General features: G+C 47.0%; 1 protein-coding gene across 1 annotated transcript in view; it reads left to right on the top strand.

The window, feature by feature from the left end:
• Window positions 1–7,408: 7,408 nt before the first annotated feature.
• The window catches only part of LOC149852480 (uncharacterized), a 101,974-nt gene continuing 90,419 nt past the window's right edge, over window positions 7,409–18,963 (top strand). The window contains exon 1 of the mRNA XM_090028722.1: window positions 7,409–7,607. The gene's annotated coding sequence lies outside the window, so the exon portion shown is untranslated. The remainder of the gene's footprint in view (window positions 7,608–18,963) is intronic.

Here is an 18,963-nt window from a genome sequence, read left to right as displayed (position 1 = left end):
GTAGTTTACTGTCTTTCTCAGGGGCTGATCCAAAATCAACAGGAGTCAACAGGATTCTTTCCACTGAGGAGAACTTCTGAGATGTGTTGATCATGTGCCTATACACATGTTCTGGGGTGGTGGGAGGGTATGGGGATATTTTAATTATAGCATTTTGCGAGGGCACTCTAATTGAAATGAAGCATCGTGTGCATTTAACATTTAAATGCAGTTTATTTCAAATTAAAACACAGCATCTTGCATCCTGCAGTGTCTCATGTATCCAGTTTCCTGCATTTCAAAATGGCAGTAGGGCGTTTTAACTAAAGCTTGTTCGACAAGCTTTAGTTAAAGTGCCCCTGCTGCCACTCTGAAATACAGGATGCTGAATATACAAGATGCTGCAGCCATGTTAAAGCATTTTAATTAGAAGGCTCCAGCAGACTTAATTAACCGAGTCTGCTCTAATGTGTTCTAATTAGAATGCATTGGAGCATGTCTATAGGCACCCAGAGTGTCCAAGGTAGAGGACAGCTCAAAGCAGTGGAACATGAATGATTCACAGCAGTGGCCGAAGGGTTCTTAGTATGCCATGGCCATGAGGTGGTAGAGGTTATTTTATATCTTGAAAAGGTCCCTTGAAATAGCTTCCCAGTCCCAGCAACAACTTGCCTTGTATGCTGTTTGTTCAGGCAGGAGTGATCTTTCCTTTGCTTGTGGGGCTGGGGTGGGGAGGCAGTCTCTGCTGCAATCCTCCACCGTTTACATTTACTTTCCAGCAGGGCCCAGGAGTTTCATGATGTGCTCATCATTTCCAACATGGGCATGAGATCCTAAGGAAAGCATGAGCTATGCTATCGCAGCACATTCAGACTTTCAATGCTTCAATATTCTCACTCAGCCACCAGCGCGCCTCACTGCTCCTGGACCGGAATCGCATGTAGCCAGCCAGCCACCTATGGGCCCTTCTTGCTGCGTCTGTGCTAAACTCTAACAATACTTCCAGTGGCAGTACTTGAGTCCAGATGTGCTGGCATGTTCATTACTGCATCTCAGGGCTGCCTGGGACTAGTTTCCCCATTTTGTGCCTGCTAATCACAACAGCCAGTGTCAGGTCCAAAGCAGGTGCTGTGTTCCTCTAGCTTTCCCTCCTCCAGCTCTGCTAATACACCTCACACATGACGTGCTCTGCAATGCCCTCTTCTACGTCTTGATCCTGTGGCTCAGTGTGGACACTGGAAAAGACCCCTAGTGACATCAGTGCACTTTGGGTCAGGCCTTTAGTCCGGTTCTTAGGCCCTCAAATCCTTTTATGTGCTTAGGACTGACCAGAGCTCACTTGGCTTAGTTAATTTAAGCTTGAACAAGTCCTCTTCTCCCACAGGTAAGTCTTCTCCTGAGGGTGCTACTACACTCCCTATTCCTGTGGGCTGGGGACACAGACACGTTTCCTTTCTGCTCCGGTTACATTAACACCGAGGCTTCCACAAGTCAGCAGGATCACTTGTATTCATCTGGGGAAGTGGAAGTAGGAAAGAAAGAGGTGAACAGTTTCCTCCAGAGCTTCCCATCTCACAGCCTGGCTGTCTGGACCCCGCTCCTCCCTTTGCTTTGTTGCTTCCACTGTAGTAGGCTGAGCAGATGGCAAATTCTCACAGCGGCTTGCTACTTAAGAGCAGAATAAACAAGCACGGGAAGGAAAATTGTAACCAAGATGAAGCGAGGCTGCCCGCCGAACCGTGACGTGTTCAAAATGACTTTGACAGATGCTGGGGAATCAGCAGGTGATGCTCATCAGAAGTGACAGGGTCAGAGCAGGCAAAGCTGAGGAGACATTCAAGTCCCTTAGTGCACCTCAGGATGCTGGCCACCCAGCTGAGCCTCTGCACAGCCTCTTGATTCGTCAGAGAGGACCTGGCCGCCTCTCCCTGGCCTGTGTCTGGCACTGGGTGGGAAACCCTGGACTTCCATAAGTAGGGGTGTGATCTGCTTCCCAAGCGCCAGTTCTGCTGGCCCAACTCCTTTCTCTCTCTCTCACCTACAGATCTGAATTGACACCAAACCCAGAGGATTCCAGGGAAAGGAGCCAGCGCTCTCAGATGTGCAACTCTGACTGCCGCGGGCTCCATGAAGCAACGAGGGTGCCAACTCTCCTCAGTCTTTTTTTACCCTAAAATTGCCCTTGAAGATTTCTCCCTTGCCTTCCGTCTCACCTCAAGTTTGCATTTGCTCCAGTCTCGTCTGAGATGTCCCTTGCCAAAGGCATGCCACGTTGAAAAAGCACGAGTCTCCATGGCTGCAGCTGAAGACCCATGAGGGTAGGGGCAGCAACTTCTCAGAAACCTCAGTACATTGGTCTACCAGGGGGGTGGGGGGCAGGGACAAAGCAAGTCAATGCCTCCACTTGGATGAGTCTTGCATCATCTCCCTTGTCAGATACCCGTATTCTCTTGGAGTCACAGAAAATGAGGGTTGGAAGAGACCTTAGGAGGTCACATCTAGTCATAGTAGGATCACCCCCAACTAGGTCATCCCAGCCAGGGCTTTTTCAAGTCGGGCCTTAAAAACCTCCAAGGATGCAGATTCCATCACCTCTATAGGTAACTTGTTCCAGTGCCTCCCCACCCTCCTAGTGAGAAACTTTTCCTAATATCCAATCTAAACCTCCCTTGCTGCAACTTGAGCCCATTGCTCCTTGTTCTGTCACCTGTCACCACTGAGAACAGTCCAGCTCCATCCTCTTTGAAGCCCCACTTTAGGTAGCTGAAGGCTGCTATTAAATCCATCTGTTTGTTCTTCCAGCTTCTGCAGATTCTTTCCAGCTCTGGGCTTTTTCATTTGGGCTTTTCCTTTTTCCTACACCCTCCCATCCAGAAGTGTTCCCAGCTAAGTGTCCAGTCCTGTGAGTCTTTGAGCATCTCTTGCCCAGATGCTCATAGCATAGTGAGAAGAGGTGACGTAGTTCAGCATCCACTCTCAGATGACAATCCACTTGGCGATGAACTGGAGGGAAGAGGAAATGGTTGAGGTGTGGTGCTGCCGGGAATGGCACTGACTAGCATTGGCTCCATTGGAGTTGGCTGGGAAATGTTTTTCTTGCTCCTTGGGAAATGTTGAGGATTTCAGAAACCTTCCTGTTCAGAATAGGGATGGGCTTAAGGCTTTTCAAAGTTCCTTGCACGGAGACAAAGAGCCCTGCACTCCAGACTAGCAGGTACCCCACTGCTAGGGTACTCAGGAGGGGCACCTAGATTTAAGCACATGCCTCTTGAAATAAAGATTTATTCCAAAGAAGTGGAATAGCTCTTACCAGGAAAGAGACTCAGTAGCCCTGCGGTTCAGGCATTCACTGAGCAGAGGCAGGACTTGAACCTGGGCTTCTTGGGGGAGAAACCTAGCCCCTGAGCTTAGCTAGGCAGGCAGTAGAAGTTTACCTTTTCTCTGAGTTTTTTATCCAGCACTTCCATCCTCAGCCTGAGGCACCTTCCAAGGAAACTACTGTCAAAACTGGTACCTTTCCAAAGAGCATGTTTCATTTTAAAAAATCACCCTTTTTTAACAAAAAACAAACAAAAAAAATCATCAGAAAATGGCAAGCTCTTAGGCCCTGGCTGGAAGGCCTAGCTCATGTTCTTGGGGTCATGCCAGTCATCAGATATGGGGTAGGGAATGCATTTTCCCTATGCAAGAGTGGTAAGAACCACGAGTTGTGTGGCCTTTCTCAGGAGCATGGGCTGTGGTCCTCCTTCTTATGATCATCCTGACATATTAACCTGACATACCTCCCCTCCTTTTTGCCTCTGGGTCATTGCAAGATATGCACATTGGGTGCTTTGTGGCTGCAGTAAGTGAAAGGTCAGTACTGATGTACTTGCAGATCATCTGAATGAATAGCTGCCTCTGAAAAAGGGCCTGGACTCAATGACGTAGGAGACCCTCTCTTTTTCTTTGTTCCTAAAATTCCCAACCAGCTCCAGTCTCTCTTCACTTGTAGGAAGTACCGTGGCAACAGAGACCTTCATCTTCTTACTCAAAGATCAAGCATGCTGGGGGGAAACACCTAGCCCTCAGATAGATGACGTGAATTTAAATCTTCTGCCTCCTGAGAAGTCACGAGTAGCCACACACACTGCTCTGGTCCTTCCTTGTGTGTCTTCCTTTGCACCCTCCCAGCCTGTTGCCAGTGAAGGCCACCTCTCCAGCAGTTCATTGCTTCTCACTTTATTTTCCTTGGCATCAAAGGCAGTTGTTCTATGAGTGCAGGCTGGCTACTATATCAAAGCAAAGCCTTATAGATCACTGGAAAACAGCAAGAAGCTCTTCAGGTGCTCTCCAAGTCTGTGGGGTTTTATCATTCAGCACCACCACCAGAACCCCCACGAGAGCTGTAAATCATGGGGAGAGTTAAAGAAGAAAGAGACTCCAGCCACTGTTGGAAATTCATTCATCCTCGCTCGGGGTGGCAGGTGAAGCAGAAAATCTGCCAATATCATATTCGGAGTCCCTAATCTGTTCCGAAGGCATCTGGTGGATACTAATACAGAGCTGTATCTTACCTTCTCTGTGGAGTAGCTTTTATCACTCCAGACACTTTTGCTGACACGGGGCTATTTGTTTTGCAATGGATGCTCCCTGGGCGGGAGTCAGGGGAAGCTGAGCTAATGCAGCCTGACGCGCTTCATTTAGGAGATAAGAAGGGCTAGTGAGGAGGAGAAGGAAGTTGGGAAGAACTCCAGAGAGGAAAAAGCTGCCTCATGTTCTTCTGCAACTGGAAGGTAGTGGAAGAGGAAGAGGAGAAAGGAAGGAGAAGGAGGAGGAGGAAAACTTTGCAGGGGGGGATCTGCAAAGTTTTCCTTGAGTTTTATTTGGAAGATCTTTTCTAAGACATGTTCAGGTATTTCGCCATGGATGGTCACATGTAGAGCTTGGATAGCTGAGGTGTTAGGCAAAGCACAGCTGCTTGGGGAATGCCACTGAGCTGCTAGATGTACTGGCCATACCCTGTGAAAGCACCAGGTTACCATTTCAGGTGTCATGTGGCCAGTTGGACAGGCTTCCTGCGGGGATGCCCAATTGGTGACTGCACCTGGGACCTTTAGCTCTAGAGCACAGACCTCTTCCCCTTGTGCTAAACCAGTCCCTCTGCTTCACTTTTATGTGATGTTGCCACTAGAGGGGGAATACATATGACACGCGTGGCTGGCAAGTTTCAGGTGTCCACAGAATCTCTGGCCTCACCAAGGAACGATGCTCTTCTAGTCCTGCCAACCTGCTCCAACCTGGTGCCAACACAGCAGCTCCCCCAAATGCACTGGTAAAGCTGTGTTCCAAGAGTTGCTTTCAGGCCTGCTGTCCGCAGCATGCTTGAAAGTGGCCAAAGGTGATGTCCTCTGAGGATGCTTTACTACTGCCTTCCCAGGGACGGCTCATGCGAGCAGGACTGGATGGACACAGTGTCCCTCAGGCACAGGGGATGCAGTGGAGGCAGAAGCTAAGTGTTCATCTATCCTGCACAGAGGTGGCTGGGCTGATAGCTGGCACTGCAATGGCTGCTGTACAGCCTGAAGCACAGGGCAGCTGCCTTCCCTTGAAGTTTGAAGTGCTGTTACACAAGGACAATGAATGGCTGGGATCAAACCACTGATCACCTTTGGCTGCTGCTTTTTTTGTTTGTTTTGTTTTCCCCCTGAGTCAAAGGCCCTGCCTGAGTGGTGGAAAAGTCAGGCATTACTTTCCATCCTGCACCACGGAGCAATCAAGATGCAATCTGTTTATCAGCAAGCAGTTTCCTTTAAGGAGAAAGGATAGTCCCTTGCAAACTGCAGGACCCTCCCTTGAGATCAGAAGCAGAAACAGAGACCTCTGATGTGTGTGCAGGACTGGGCCTTTCCCCAATGGTCTCCTGTTTCAGGCAGTTTTTCTCATTCCCCTCCACCGCTCTCTTGGTCAGAAATACAGGGGAACAATAAAGGGAGAAGTAATGCTAATTATTAACATTCTTAAACCATACAAGGGGCAGGGAGGAATGAAATGCAGGCATGAAAGGGGCATTTGGAAAACAGCTTGTATATGTGTCTATCTCCAGGGTTCTCCTAAAAAATCATGAGCCATTCACCCCTCACTCTCACCTCTGGCCACCACTTCTTCATGTCTCTGCTCATCACTGCTGGGATGCACTTTGGGCCCATGTACTTATTGCTCCCACTAACAGAAACATTATCTCATTACATAGATGATTATATTCCTGACCGTTCTGCTTCCTGTTACTCACAATTCAATATTGTCCTTGTCATCGCTTGTTTGGCTTATCAAAGACAGGCAAAATCAAACTAGGAAGTTCCAAGTGCTAGATTTAAGATGATCATAATGCTAAAACCACCCACCTCTCTTGCTTCCAGACTCTCCTGAGAACTCATCTCTGCCCTAATGGACAGAAGTGCAGTGACTTATTAAAGAGCAGCTAGGCAGGTGCTGATTTATGACTGTTTCTCACTGGCTAGGAATTGCATCTTGTGCTATAGCACTATGTGAGTGTGCAGTCTACATGTGCTTTTATGCGCACCTAAACTTAATGTGCATTTGCCTAATGCACATTAAGATGATTTAGGCACACATCTACACATGCACGCACTAAGGTACATTAACACTGTGGACCGACTTGAGACTAAATTTAGTCCCAAGTCAATTGACATACATGGTATAAATGTGCCATAGCATGTCTATATGTGCATTTAGGTGCTTTAGCTATTCACACATACATTTGATACCTGCTTTTGCACGAATAACCTAAAATTACCATTTTTAAGGGGAGACTCCTGCCCTTAATGCACCTTAAAATGGCTAATACACCTTAAATTGGCATGTATAGACAGGCCTTGTTATTCTTTCCTCTGCCCTATGTCAATCCTACCCCCATACCTCATCTTCCTGATGGGGTTGTATTTCCTTGGCTCAGATTAAATCCAGAATAGAATCAGTGATGTTGTTTGCTGTGAATAGCACTGATTGCAAGTCTAGGCCTTATGAATAACCCCTGAACCATTACTTACTTCTGACAATTATTTATCTCAGCTAAATACTGTAGGTGAGCAAACATAATCGAATGGTATTTCCATAAACAGATCACATTAGCCAGGTGATATTTAGTGTTCAGGCATATGATTCATCACCTAGCTCATGTGGTGTTTCTACTCCCTGACTGGATAACTCAGAGGTTTTAAAGACCAGAATAACGGCAACTAACAAATAGTTTTGTTCACAGCTGAAAAACCCTGTTTGCACATGTACGTATTTGCATGTGAATTGCAGTGGTATGTTTGCCTACAAGTGGTATTCAATCACTGTAATGCTCTGTCTGCTGTACACAACTTCTGATACGGGAATGGGACAGAAGTCAGAACACAAGCTCTGTGCTAGCCTATTTGTTTGTGTCCACTGCTTCTGGTTGTTTTGTGTGATAGGAGCATCCTGTTGAAGATGGACCGTTGATCCATTAATCAGGATGAAGATGAGCTATTCTCCAAAAATTCTAACAAGGAAACATCACATTAAATTCATGAAAAGTGAGGAAACGGGGCACCCAGCATCCATCCGAGTCCAAGTGGAAGTTCAGCTTTGAAATAGAGAAGGTGGGTGAACACTTCTGAAATGGTTTGGCAAATAATTTTCTCCAAAATGAATGTTCTTTTGTGAACACTTTCACTAAAAGTGTTTTAAGTTTTTCAATTTTAAAATGAAAAGTTACAAAATGTCTTTGCTTTCTGTGTGCCAAAAATATACTTTTTTCTCACTAGTTGTTCTTCTTTCCTTTTTTTTCTTCTTTTCACTTTGTTTTTTCTGCCCATAAAAAGTGACAGTATTTTTTCTCCCCCAAAATGAAATTATCCTCCCCCAAAAAAATCAAAGAAAAAAGTCAATGATTTGCTTTGATTTCTTTCTTCTTTCTGTTTTATCAAGCTGAAAAATGTTTGAAAAGAACTCAAACTGCTTTGTCCTCAAACAAGCATTGTTATGAGACAACACTTTTCACTGAAATTGGGCTTTCATGGAAGTGTTTTAACTAGCTCTGTTCTTAAATACTCTATAAGCCCTGGTTTGGTGGCTAGATTGTGATGACGATGATATCTGTATTGTGGCAGTGTGCAGGAGTCCTTAGCAAGGACCAGAACTCTTGAGTTTGGTGCTGCACAAACAAAACAGCTTAGTGACTACTCATCTCTAATTGGCATTGATCAGTTAAGGTGAGGGGAAAGGGATGTTTCCTGTCTATTGAGCTGACAGACACCCAGAGAAATGAAAAAAAAAGGACTTTGTCTCAAAAAGCTCACGATCTCATAAGACTCTGTATCCTCTGAGCATGAGAATCCAGACTACTTTTTTACCAAGTGCAATAACCAACTTAATGGTCTATAGGAAAAAGCAAGGATTTATTGTGCTTGAAACGTCTCTATGTTAATTATACTTTGAATCCACCACAATATCACCAGAGAAATATGGCATTGATTTTTCTTCCCTCTATCTTTCTCTTTGTGATGGTGAAATGAGCTGTGTGGCAGCTGCTGATTTATTCAGAGGTGAATGAGGGATTGTTCTGAAATGAATGTCTTAGTATTAATTATGTTCCATCCCTGCTGCGATTTTTAACAAGATTATTCCTTCCAAGAATCCTTGCTTTGTTGCTGGATTGTCGGGTTTTTTTCAGTTTCAAAGCTCTGTGTGTGTGTGTGTGTGTGTGTGTGTGTGTGTGTGTTATAAAAGTTAGGAGGAAGGAGGGGATTGAGTTTTCTATCAGGCAGACAAGTTGTAGCAAAACTGGGAAATACTGTTGGCTCCATCAACATTGAAATAGGAGCTGGTATGAGACTGCTTGGAAAATCTTTCTTCTCAGTGCTGGAACACTGATCTTTGCCGACTCATTTTTAGTGCTTGTACAAGTGACAGACAACACAGGTGTATCACACTGCTCTTCTGGAAAGCAGATCCCCTCCTGCCCCAGTCCTGCTAATGGATCTCATCAGCACCACCACTGCTAGCTTAGGCCTGGTCCCACACTCCAGCTGTGCCACTGCCTCGCACTTCTAACATGCAGCTTCCTACTATTCCAGCCCCAGGTTCTCCCTACCCAGCTCTGCCAAAGTCCCCTTTATCCTGACCTGAAGCAATACCTCAGGGAATATCCATGGGGCAGGGGATATCCAGTGCTGAGTTATTCAGATGCCTTGGCCCAAGTTTTTCAATCCTGACCTGTAGCAAACCTTATTTCAGTCTTAGTTCCCCACCCACAGAACTTGTCAGTGGGCACAACTACACGTGCAATTAGTGTGCATCAGTAAACTCCATCGCACTGGAGTTTATTGCTCTCAGATGCACTATTTGAAACTGCAGCACATTTTGCTGGGTGGCAGAAGCCTTGGCTGGCAGAGGGCCCAGCGGGTCAGCCTGCCAGGCTAGGGCTACTCCGACCTGGCTCAGTGTGCCGTGGAGAGCCTGGCTGGGGCATGTGAGTGCTCCGGTGTGGGGCTAGCCGGCAGCCAGTCCCTGCACTGAAGCACCCTGGTGCCCCAGCCAGCCTAGTCATTATCTACGTGTGCATTGCTGCAGAGAAAAAAGCTCTGTAGTACGATAGTACTTTTATTTACAAGTACAAATGTACTGTGGATTTCATTAGTTGACTCTGTCCTAATAGTGCTGCACATGTAGACCCCGAGATGTTTACTGCTAGCTAATTAGGTAACTCTGCAGTAATCTGAGACCCACACATCTTTGCAAAGTCATCTCAGCAATGTTTGACTCAATACAGATTGCCCCAATGAATGTTAAAGGAGGGGGAGTGGAGTTCATTCTGAAACAGCTTGTGTTTCATTTTGATCTTGTTAGCAATGAAGGTGCTCTAGTCTCTCCAGGAGCATGCCAGGGTTGCAGACACCCAAGAGCATTCACAAGACAGTGTTTACACTCGCACTAGCAAGCAACTCTCATGTAGTCTTAGGGAGGCGGTGTCTCTGCAGTCACTGAAGTTGTCCAGTGCACTGTGGCATTTCCTAACAATCAAGTCACTACAGCTGTTGGGACAACATTTGTGGAGGCACATTTTTGCCTAAAGCTAAACTATGCTCTGGTTTACCTCTGCAGCTACTGGTCCAACACTGATTCCAGCTGGAAGTGGTATACAAAAGACCACAGGCACCAGGGCCAGCTCTTGTTTCCTCTTGTAGACCAAACAGATAGGTGGTTCGTGCATTTACAGAACGGGGAAACCTTTTGCTTCCTTTGCAAGGCATTTCTAAATGTTTAATTCTGCCTGCCCATAGAGGCAGTCCTATGTTGTCCTCAGAGCATCTGTCTGCAGCCTGTGATGGAAGAAACACAAACACACTATTCTTTTTTTCTAGGAAACTTTATTTTTGTTCACTTTTTTTGTTGTTTGCCCCTGACCTTAAATTAAAATAAAGGCAACTAAAATGAGGCTGAAATTCAGTTGCTGCTCTTTGCATCTGGAAAAGCATGGCAACATGAGAGACTTGGGATCACATGGACCACACTGGGCGTGTCTACAAGTGACGCTACATCGCCATAGCGACAATCTACAGCAACATAGCTTGCTGCTAAAAACTAACCACAATGTCACTGTTACTGCGCTACCGAATTGGGCCAAATCTCCGCTGAATTGAATCGGGGACCGAAGCTTCACATAGCCTTAGTGCATACACATGTACTAACTTTCTGACAGTTAAGCTAACAACCTTTTTAAGTTGACTTAACTTGCAGAGCATACACATGTATGTGGAGCAGAGTTGACATAAATGTGGGGCAAGATAATACACCTTCAAGGTGTATTATCTTGATATGCATTAGTTAAGTCAACTTAGCTCACAAGATGGCTGCCACCACCTGAAGGAGCTGTATGTGTGTATTCTCCAAAGTGGCTTAACTTAGGTTGACTTAGTTAAGTCATCTTGTTTCAAATAGACTTATTATGTGTTTATGCACCTAAGTGACTAGTGCCCACTGTGTTGCACTGTCTCTCTCCCCATGTTAAAGGCACCCGATACATAGAAGCTGAGGAGACAGATATAGCTATGCCTTAGTAGAGGAACTCTTTCAGCTCCTGCAGCAGAGATTTGTGCCTTTGAACTGGTGGCCTCTACAGCTAATCTCTACGTGGCCCACCATGTGGAACATCATTTGCTGACTTAACCAGAACTGATGCAAGAAAAGAGGAAGACCCACAGGAGGAAGCAGCATAACCCTTGCAGCTGAGCAGTTGGTTATATGACAAGAAACAGTGAGTACTTATTTGCATGCACCAGTGAAGAACATGCCCCTGGACTGTGGACTCCTATGATAGGAAGCAAACCTATTTGGAGTGGAAGGGCAGAGACTGAATCACGTTCCCTCAACCAATATCTGCTTGAACTCTAATGTATGTGTAAGGCAGGCCTGGTTTCTTTCTCATTTACTTCCTGCGGCAATCAGATCAGGTCTGGCTTCAGAACAGAGGCAGAGGGATGTAGCTGCCTGAAACTTTTATAGTGTTTCAAACCTCTGAGACTTGGGGCCAGTCTTGCTTCAGGCATGGCTGTGGTGGCACCTCGAGACACACAAATCCAAGTCTTGCTCTGGATTCAGGCCAAAGGCAATCCCAGTTGGCTCAGCTGTAAATGGGAACCTGGTCATTTGTGCTGGGAAACGAATGGCAGCTGACCATGATGCCATATTACTTTCTTGTGTGCCTTAAGCCTGCTAGCCCAGTGAACCCTTTAGCTCGCATGGATCTTGCTTTCAGTGGCAACTCTAAAATCTGGATACACCCCTCACTGAGCTCTGCAGAAGTTGAAATCCAGCCTTTCCACCCAGCTTCAGAATGGGCCAGGCCAATCTAGAAATGACCCCCATCCTCCTGATCTTTGAGAGAGGTTACATCAGGATCTGAACATTTTAGCTACTGCCTTGTTAGAATTTGAGGTGCTTGGGTGTTACAGTTATGACCTGCATCATAAAGCTCTGTGGTTTGTGGTTTGCTGGATAGACACGCGGACAGAATTTCCCTAGATTAGCCTCAAATTGGAGCAAAGATACTATGCTCTGATGGAAGATGCCACAGCAGGCTAATAATGAATGGTTTGAGGGAAGGGGTGAGCCTTGGCTGCATCCTCTTGGCTGGAGGCAGACATCTAAAAATGAGACGCAGCAAGATGCCCTTGCAAAGGACTTGCCATTCCCATCCTTCCATCAACCAGGGATTTCCCCAGCTGGGAGCTGAGCCAACACAAGCCACCCACTAATTGCTGAAAGCCTGTCTCTACCCAGAAGCACTGGGAACATCTGAGATCGATTCAAAGCAGATCAAAGAGCAGTTGGAGCGTTCTCCTGAGCAGGCAAGAGGAATAGATATCAGGATGTGGGTAAGGTTGTCAGCTCCCAGGCTGCCACCAGCACTGCCGGCATATGCTCTGCCAGGCTGCCTGACAGAGCACCCCCACTCTGGAGGGGCACCCTGTGTTTCATTAAGCTAATGACTTCCTTGCGACAAGTGACACTTTCCTCTCTCATGTTGATGGCTGTGGCGAGGAGGGCAGGATCACATGGGGCTAGGACAACAGGATGGTGGAAATCAAAGGAGCTAAGGCAATTTATGCTGGTCAAAGCCCCACCGACTGGTATCTGGGGTGCAAACACTTCATGAACATGAGTACATCAGAGTACTTTACATGTTTTTGTCATGTAATCATGTACAAGTAAGCAATGTGCATTTGAAGCATTTGTAACTTGCCCACTAGACCCTCAGTCCAACCCAGGCACACATTCATGAGGGGTTGCTATCTATGTGATAAACCACAGAGCCACATGTGATCTAGAGGCTAGAGCCTAGAGGGAGACCTCTATTCTAGTTCGGTCTCTGCCAGAGAGACACTGCTGAGAGATAGGGCAACTGAGGCACAGAGCAGTATCTGAAAAATAGGTCTCTCTTTGGATACAGCTATAGGAGAACTAGCTCTTGTCTGGACTGCATTTATCACTTGCTGCTGATCACCTTGGCTGCACTCTTCCTTGCCAGTCCATGCCACTCTTGCTACTATTTTACACCTAGGGGAAGCCTGATGCCATCGCTGTGATTTCAAGCCGCCTGGCAGAGAAATGCCTTTTTCTTCCATCTAGACCCTCTAACTGCTTCCCAGAAGACCCTCACTGGTAGATAGGGTCGAGATCCTGAAATCACAGATCCACTGAGGAAGCATACATAAAAAGGAGAAATGCCCGTTCTTCAGGTGACGTGCGGCAAGCCATGATACAGGGGGTAAAATCACTGGTTCACCAGTGTCAGCGGTCATAGTCTGACTGCCATGGGATGGCCAGTGAAGAGGCGACATCAAAGGCCAGGAGCTCTAGAAGAGGGTTTCTCAAGCCGTGGGCCACAGCCCCTCAGGAGCAGTTATGATGACCAGTCAGGAGGTGGGGTCAGGAGCCTTGCAAAACATATTACATTGTAAATCAAAGAGAAATCAAGCTCTTCCACTCCCTATGTATCCCTCCCTGGAAGGGTCAAGTACTCTTCACCCACCTCCAGAAGCACATACACAAATCAATAATACGGCCCTCTCTGTTAAAAGCCCCTTGCTCTACTTTTGTACAGCTAATAAAAAGGTGGTCATGGACCTTTCTGACTTTAAATAAGGGGTCAGCAACCTGCAAAGGGTGAGAGAGGTTTGTCTAGAAACCACCTGCACCCTTGGCCTCCAGATGCAGTAAGTGCCTCCAACTCACACTCCCGACAACAAAGATCTACTTCACAGAGGGGAGAGGTCCCAGCCTTCTGGCCAGACCTCGGCCATTCTGCTGAGTGTCCTATAGACAAGAGGTTGACTTCTGTCGAGCAGCTAATGGGTTAAGAAGAGAAATCGGCTCCACAATTCCCTTTTTTCCCCCCGCTCTTCTCTCAGTCCTATCAATTCCCCTTCTTAAAATGCGGCAACTCTGCCGGGTACTCTGTCTGCTTCATTACAGGCCAATAAGATACAAAGTGCTTTGCGGAATGGGTAATGAAGCACGTTCCATCAGGCTGGCACTGGAGTAAATCAAGACCATTGCAGGCAATTAAGCAGCAGAACATGTAGAGAGCGCAGTTAACAAAGTGAGCATCCTGCTTCTGCACCTGCATTGTCGGAGCGAGGAGCGCGTGCTCGGAAAGGCAGCACTGCAACCCCTGGCACGAGGGCTGGAGCTGGAGGAAGCTGGCAGAGCAGTGGGGGAATGCTCCGCAGCACTATGCTGCTAATGGCACTGCAAAACTCCCAGCAGAGCCCTGCAATTAGGGCCCTGGGTGGAAATCCTTGCAAGCAGCCAGCAAGCCAGAATGCAAAGTGGGTTCTAAGGCAGACTACATTTTTTGGGTAAATCCAGTATCTTTTATTAGATTAACTCAAATTTGAGCTGGTCCAATAAAAGGTACTGGATTTACCCAAAGAACCTTGTCTGCCTATGTCCTTAAACCAGGGGCAGGCAATTATTTCAAGCAGAGGGCTGCTTACTGAGTTTTGGAAAGCCGCATGCCAGGCAGCCCAGGGCAGATAAATACTAATTTTCTTAATTTTGTAGGGGCCCCGCGTGCCGGATAGAATGATCTGGCCGGCCCCTGGGCTGCATTTTGCCTACCCCTGCCTTAGACCAACATGGCTACAAGTCACATCCCTGAAAATGGGCTGTAAAGCAGCCTGCTCCTCCCCTTCATCCAGCTGGGAGCTTGCAGCAATCTTTCAAAATGTAGAGCTGCCTAAAGGCTGCTTTAATTTATGCAGGTGAATCCCCCCTGCACTGCTCTGCTGGCCTGAGACAGCTGGAACACAGCAGCCTGTATTGACTCCAGCCCAGACCCCAACTCCTCCCCACTGGTTTGGGTTGGGGGTGGGGTGCGGGAAAGTAAAGCAGCATAAATATAGTAATGAGGAAGAAGGAAGGGATCAGGGATGTGGGGGGTGCCCAAGTGCCTGTGAATTCCCATGCAGGCATTAGGAGAGGGATAACTGGCAGATGAGATGCTGCCAGGCAATGACTGAGCACCAATAACTGCAGAACCATTTGCCTGCTCAATCTTACCCCTTCCTCTTTCACTTGGGTGCACATGGCAACCTCTTTCCCAGACAGAGGGGGGTCTCATCCCATTCAATGCTTCATTTCTATCTAAGATGAAATCCTAAAAGCAGCTTTGGATTCCAGTTAAAAAGTCAAGGGACAAGGCTTGATCCTAGCTGCCCGCTCTGAGCCATGGCTCTGCAGTGTTCCCCAGCCAGAACTTGGCCTCTCCGCACTGTGTCTGTGGAGCAGCAGGAGGTAGAAATGCATAAAGCAGCTATGATGACTCTGGATCTTGAGTTAAGGCAGGGGCATCTGGGCCATGGAGTCCCATCATTCAGCCAGTGCACTACACGCAACACATGCAGACTCCAGCCTTGCATGTTGCATGCAGTGCATGGAGCCCTCTAGGACACTTGTTGCATGTGATGCCTACACCAGCCCAGCGCTGCATGCTGGATCCAAGGCCAGCCCAGATTGGGCCCATACACTGGCTCCATGTATGGTCTAGCATAGGTGCTAGATGTGGTGTGCGCCCCAGACTGGCCCCACACACCATGGGTAGTACAGCTCAGACTGGTCCCACCTGCTGCATGTACCTACAGAGCCAGAGCTGGTGGGATTCAGGGAGCACAAAGTCAAGCTGAAGATGGATGCTAAGTGATTTGCCCAAGGTCATGCATAGAATCTGTGGCAGAACTCAGACCTCCTGGGGCCTCTGTTCCTTAAGCACAGGGCCATTCTTCCTTCCCTGTTGACCAGCATTTCCCAGAATGCACTGGGCACTGTCCTTAAGCAACTGGCTAGAGTAGGCACAGACAACCCTGAGTACCACCCCTTTGACTGCCTTCCCGCCTTCAACTGGAGTTGAAAACCACAGGAATAGGCCGCAACTTCCATTCTTTTTCCCCGTGTGCCTGTAGGACTCTCTCTCTTTGTATCCATCAGTGCCAGCCAAGAGGAGGAGCCATATATTTGCTGATCCCATGCTCCTGGCATGCTGAAAGTGACTCTTCGTGGGGGACCCCCCCCAGGAGTATAATGTCTGTTTGCCTTTCATTGCTTGATGAATACTGCATGGACACGCACCAGTCCCACGATGGGAAGTTTGGGAACCACTGCACAGCGCTGCCAGTACACCTGATCTGCAGTACAGCCTTCTGTTTGTACCTTGTTCCTGGCACTGCTCTGCTAACATGCCACATTCCTGATCTGTACCTCCCTCTTCCCCTTCTCCCTACCACCCTGGTATTCTGTTCTGAGAGCTCACAGCCCTTTCAGTGCACCTTCATCCTGCTCTGGAGCCCCTCACTGCTAGCTAGGTCCTCTAGCAGTAACACCAGATGCATAAGAACCTGAAAACTGCCATTGACTGAGTCGGACCATGTGTCTGTCTTGTCCAGTATCCTGTATCACATAATGGCAGAGAGTGGATGCTGAAAGGGACAGTGAACAGTGTAACACCAGAGTGTTTTGTTTTTTGTTTTTTCCCCTCTTCCTTTCCTACTTGCAGCCGCCAGCATTTCGGGTCTGGAAGTTCTGATTCGGAGGCTGTGCCCCTAACTCCCATGATCAATAGTTACTGATACCCCTTTCCTCTGAGAATTTGTCCAATCCACTTTTGAAGCGAGTTAAACTGTCAGCTTCCACAACATCTTGTGGCAATGAGTTCCACACTTTAATTACACATTATGTGAACAAGAACTTCCTTTTGTTAGTATTAAACTTACTTAAATTTTATGACCTGTAATTTGTGTATTGTGAGAGATGGTAACTAATCCTTGTTTACCTGCCCATTTGCTCAATAGTGCAAGGTTCTTCTGTAGTTCCTCACAGTTGCCTTGGTCTTTAACACTTTGAATGATGTTGTGTCATCTGCAAATTTGATCACCTGACTACTCACCCCCTCTTCCAGATCATTTATGAGTATGTTTAAAACAGCACCATTCCCAACACAGATCTCTGGGGGGACACCTCTGTTTACTACTTTCCATCCTGACAATTGACTCTTTATCTTCACTCCTTGTTTTCTATCCTTAAGCCAATTTCTGATCCATGAGTGGGTCTCCTCTATAATCCTATGATGACCTAACTTCATTAAGAGTCTCTGATGGGGGACCTTGTCAAATGCTTTTTGGAAATTCAGATCTACTAAGTCATCTGGATCACTCTGATCCACCTGCTTACTGACATCCTCAAAGAGCTCTAGTAGGTGGGTGATGTATGATTTCCTCTTTACAAAACTGTGCTGATTCCTCCCCAGCAAGTTGTGTTCATCCATGTGCTGAAGATTTTTGTTGTTGCTTATGATTGTTTCTGCCCATTTCCCAGGAAATATAAGTTGGATTCATTGGCCTGTAGTTTCCTGGGTTCCCTCCAGTCCATACCAAGGCTGTTTTTAGAGATGGGTTGCATACTACTGTTAAAGAGCTCAGCAATTTCTGTTAGGAGCTCCTTCAGCACACTAGGGTGAATGCCATCAGGACTTGGTGCTTTGCTACAGTTTAGTTTTATCCATTACTTCTATGACCTCATGTACTGAAACCTCAATTTGGGTCAGCTCCACATTTATCCTTAGAGAGGAGTGGATTTGGTGAGGAAATCTCTCTAACCTCTTCCCCAGTGAAAACAGATGCAAAGAATGTGTTCGGTTCTCAGCAAAGGGTTCTCTGGTTTATCACTGAAAATGGAAAGAAAAGAAACCCTCTCTTCCCAGGCGGGTTAAAGAAATTCCCATATGCAAGGTCTCCAGCTGTGCAACATCACCCACTGACTGGCTCCATTCAAGCCATTTGCACCACAACAGGGGACCTATCCTGCCATGAATTCAGGTGAGGCTTAATCCAAAGTCCAAGGAATCTAGCTGGAAGACTCCTGTTGACTTCACTGGTCAACTGGATCAGGAAAGGGTTGATGGCGCTAGGACAGAGGCAAAAGATGGAGAAAAAAAGGCTTCCTCTCTGCGGCAGAAAGCACCTCACTGGAGGAGGCACCAGCAGCCTCAGCAGAAGAGTTTATTAATAATAATAATGATTATTTTATCTCTTCCCTAATTAGAAAGCTGCAGGTCCCAGGTGAGAGGTGAAAAGAACTTTTCCCATTAATCTTGCCAACACCAGCAGTGAGCAGAAGCTGTTTCTTTAATGAAAGGTTCTGCCACTGCTTTAGTGCTGGCTTAATGACTTGGATTTGGGGTGCCAGAGCTGTAGGGGTGAGGAAAGCAAGAGCATTTTGTTCTAAGAAGGTTTCATTTGTTAAGCATCCAGGCCTGAACTATGCTCATGTCATTAGAAAAAGCTGCGCTTGCAGCACCAGGGAAGGTTGTAATTAAAAGCAAACCACAAAGATAAACTCTTGGAGCTGGTAGGAGCATGACACTTAACAATGCAATCATTTAACACTATCTGATCCTGGCCCCTGTGGCGAAATGCCGGGCTAGCGGCTCCGGCACCGCTTAGGGGAGCTGCGGGCTTTGCGGAGTTGTGCGAGTGCGCGGCTTGTGGGGCGGGATTGAGGTAGCTCTTAGCCGCCCTCGAGGTTCGCCGAGTCGGCACAAGTAGACGACTTAGAGTAAGTAGTTAGTGTCTCTTAATCTATCGGGTGTCCGTTGGTTCACGAGGTTCCAGAGCCAGCCCTTGCGTTCCAACAGTGGAGCTAGTCCAACGCTAGGTGCGGCTGCCGACTCCTTAAGTCCCAGAACTGGTCAACGGCTCATTGATATGGAATGTTAGTTATAAAAGTTATTACGGAGTAGATATAGAGTAAAATAAAAAGATTTATTCACTCACCTGGCCTCACCCTCTTACAAGTAAGAGGGGAGGCCGGTTGGAACGAAGTTGCAGTAAATACAAGTATAGCGAGCGTAGATATGTTGTCTAAGCTACGATGAGAGGCAGTCGAGAAGCGGAGTCTCCG

This window comes from Crocodylus siamensis, chromosome 15, assembly GCF_052110815.1.
Source record: "Crocodylus siamensis isolate JL-2025a chromosome 15, ASM5211081v1, whole genome shotgun sequence".
NCBI lineage: Eukaryota > Metazoa > Chordata > Crocodylia > Crocodylidae > Crocodylus > Crocodylus siamensis.
The sequence above is the reverse complement of the archived record's forward strand: the minus strand, read 5'-3'. Positions and strand labels throughout refer to the sequence as shown.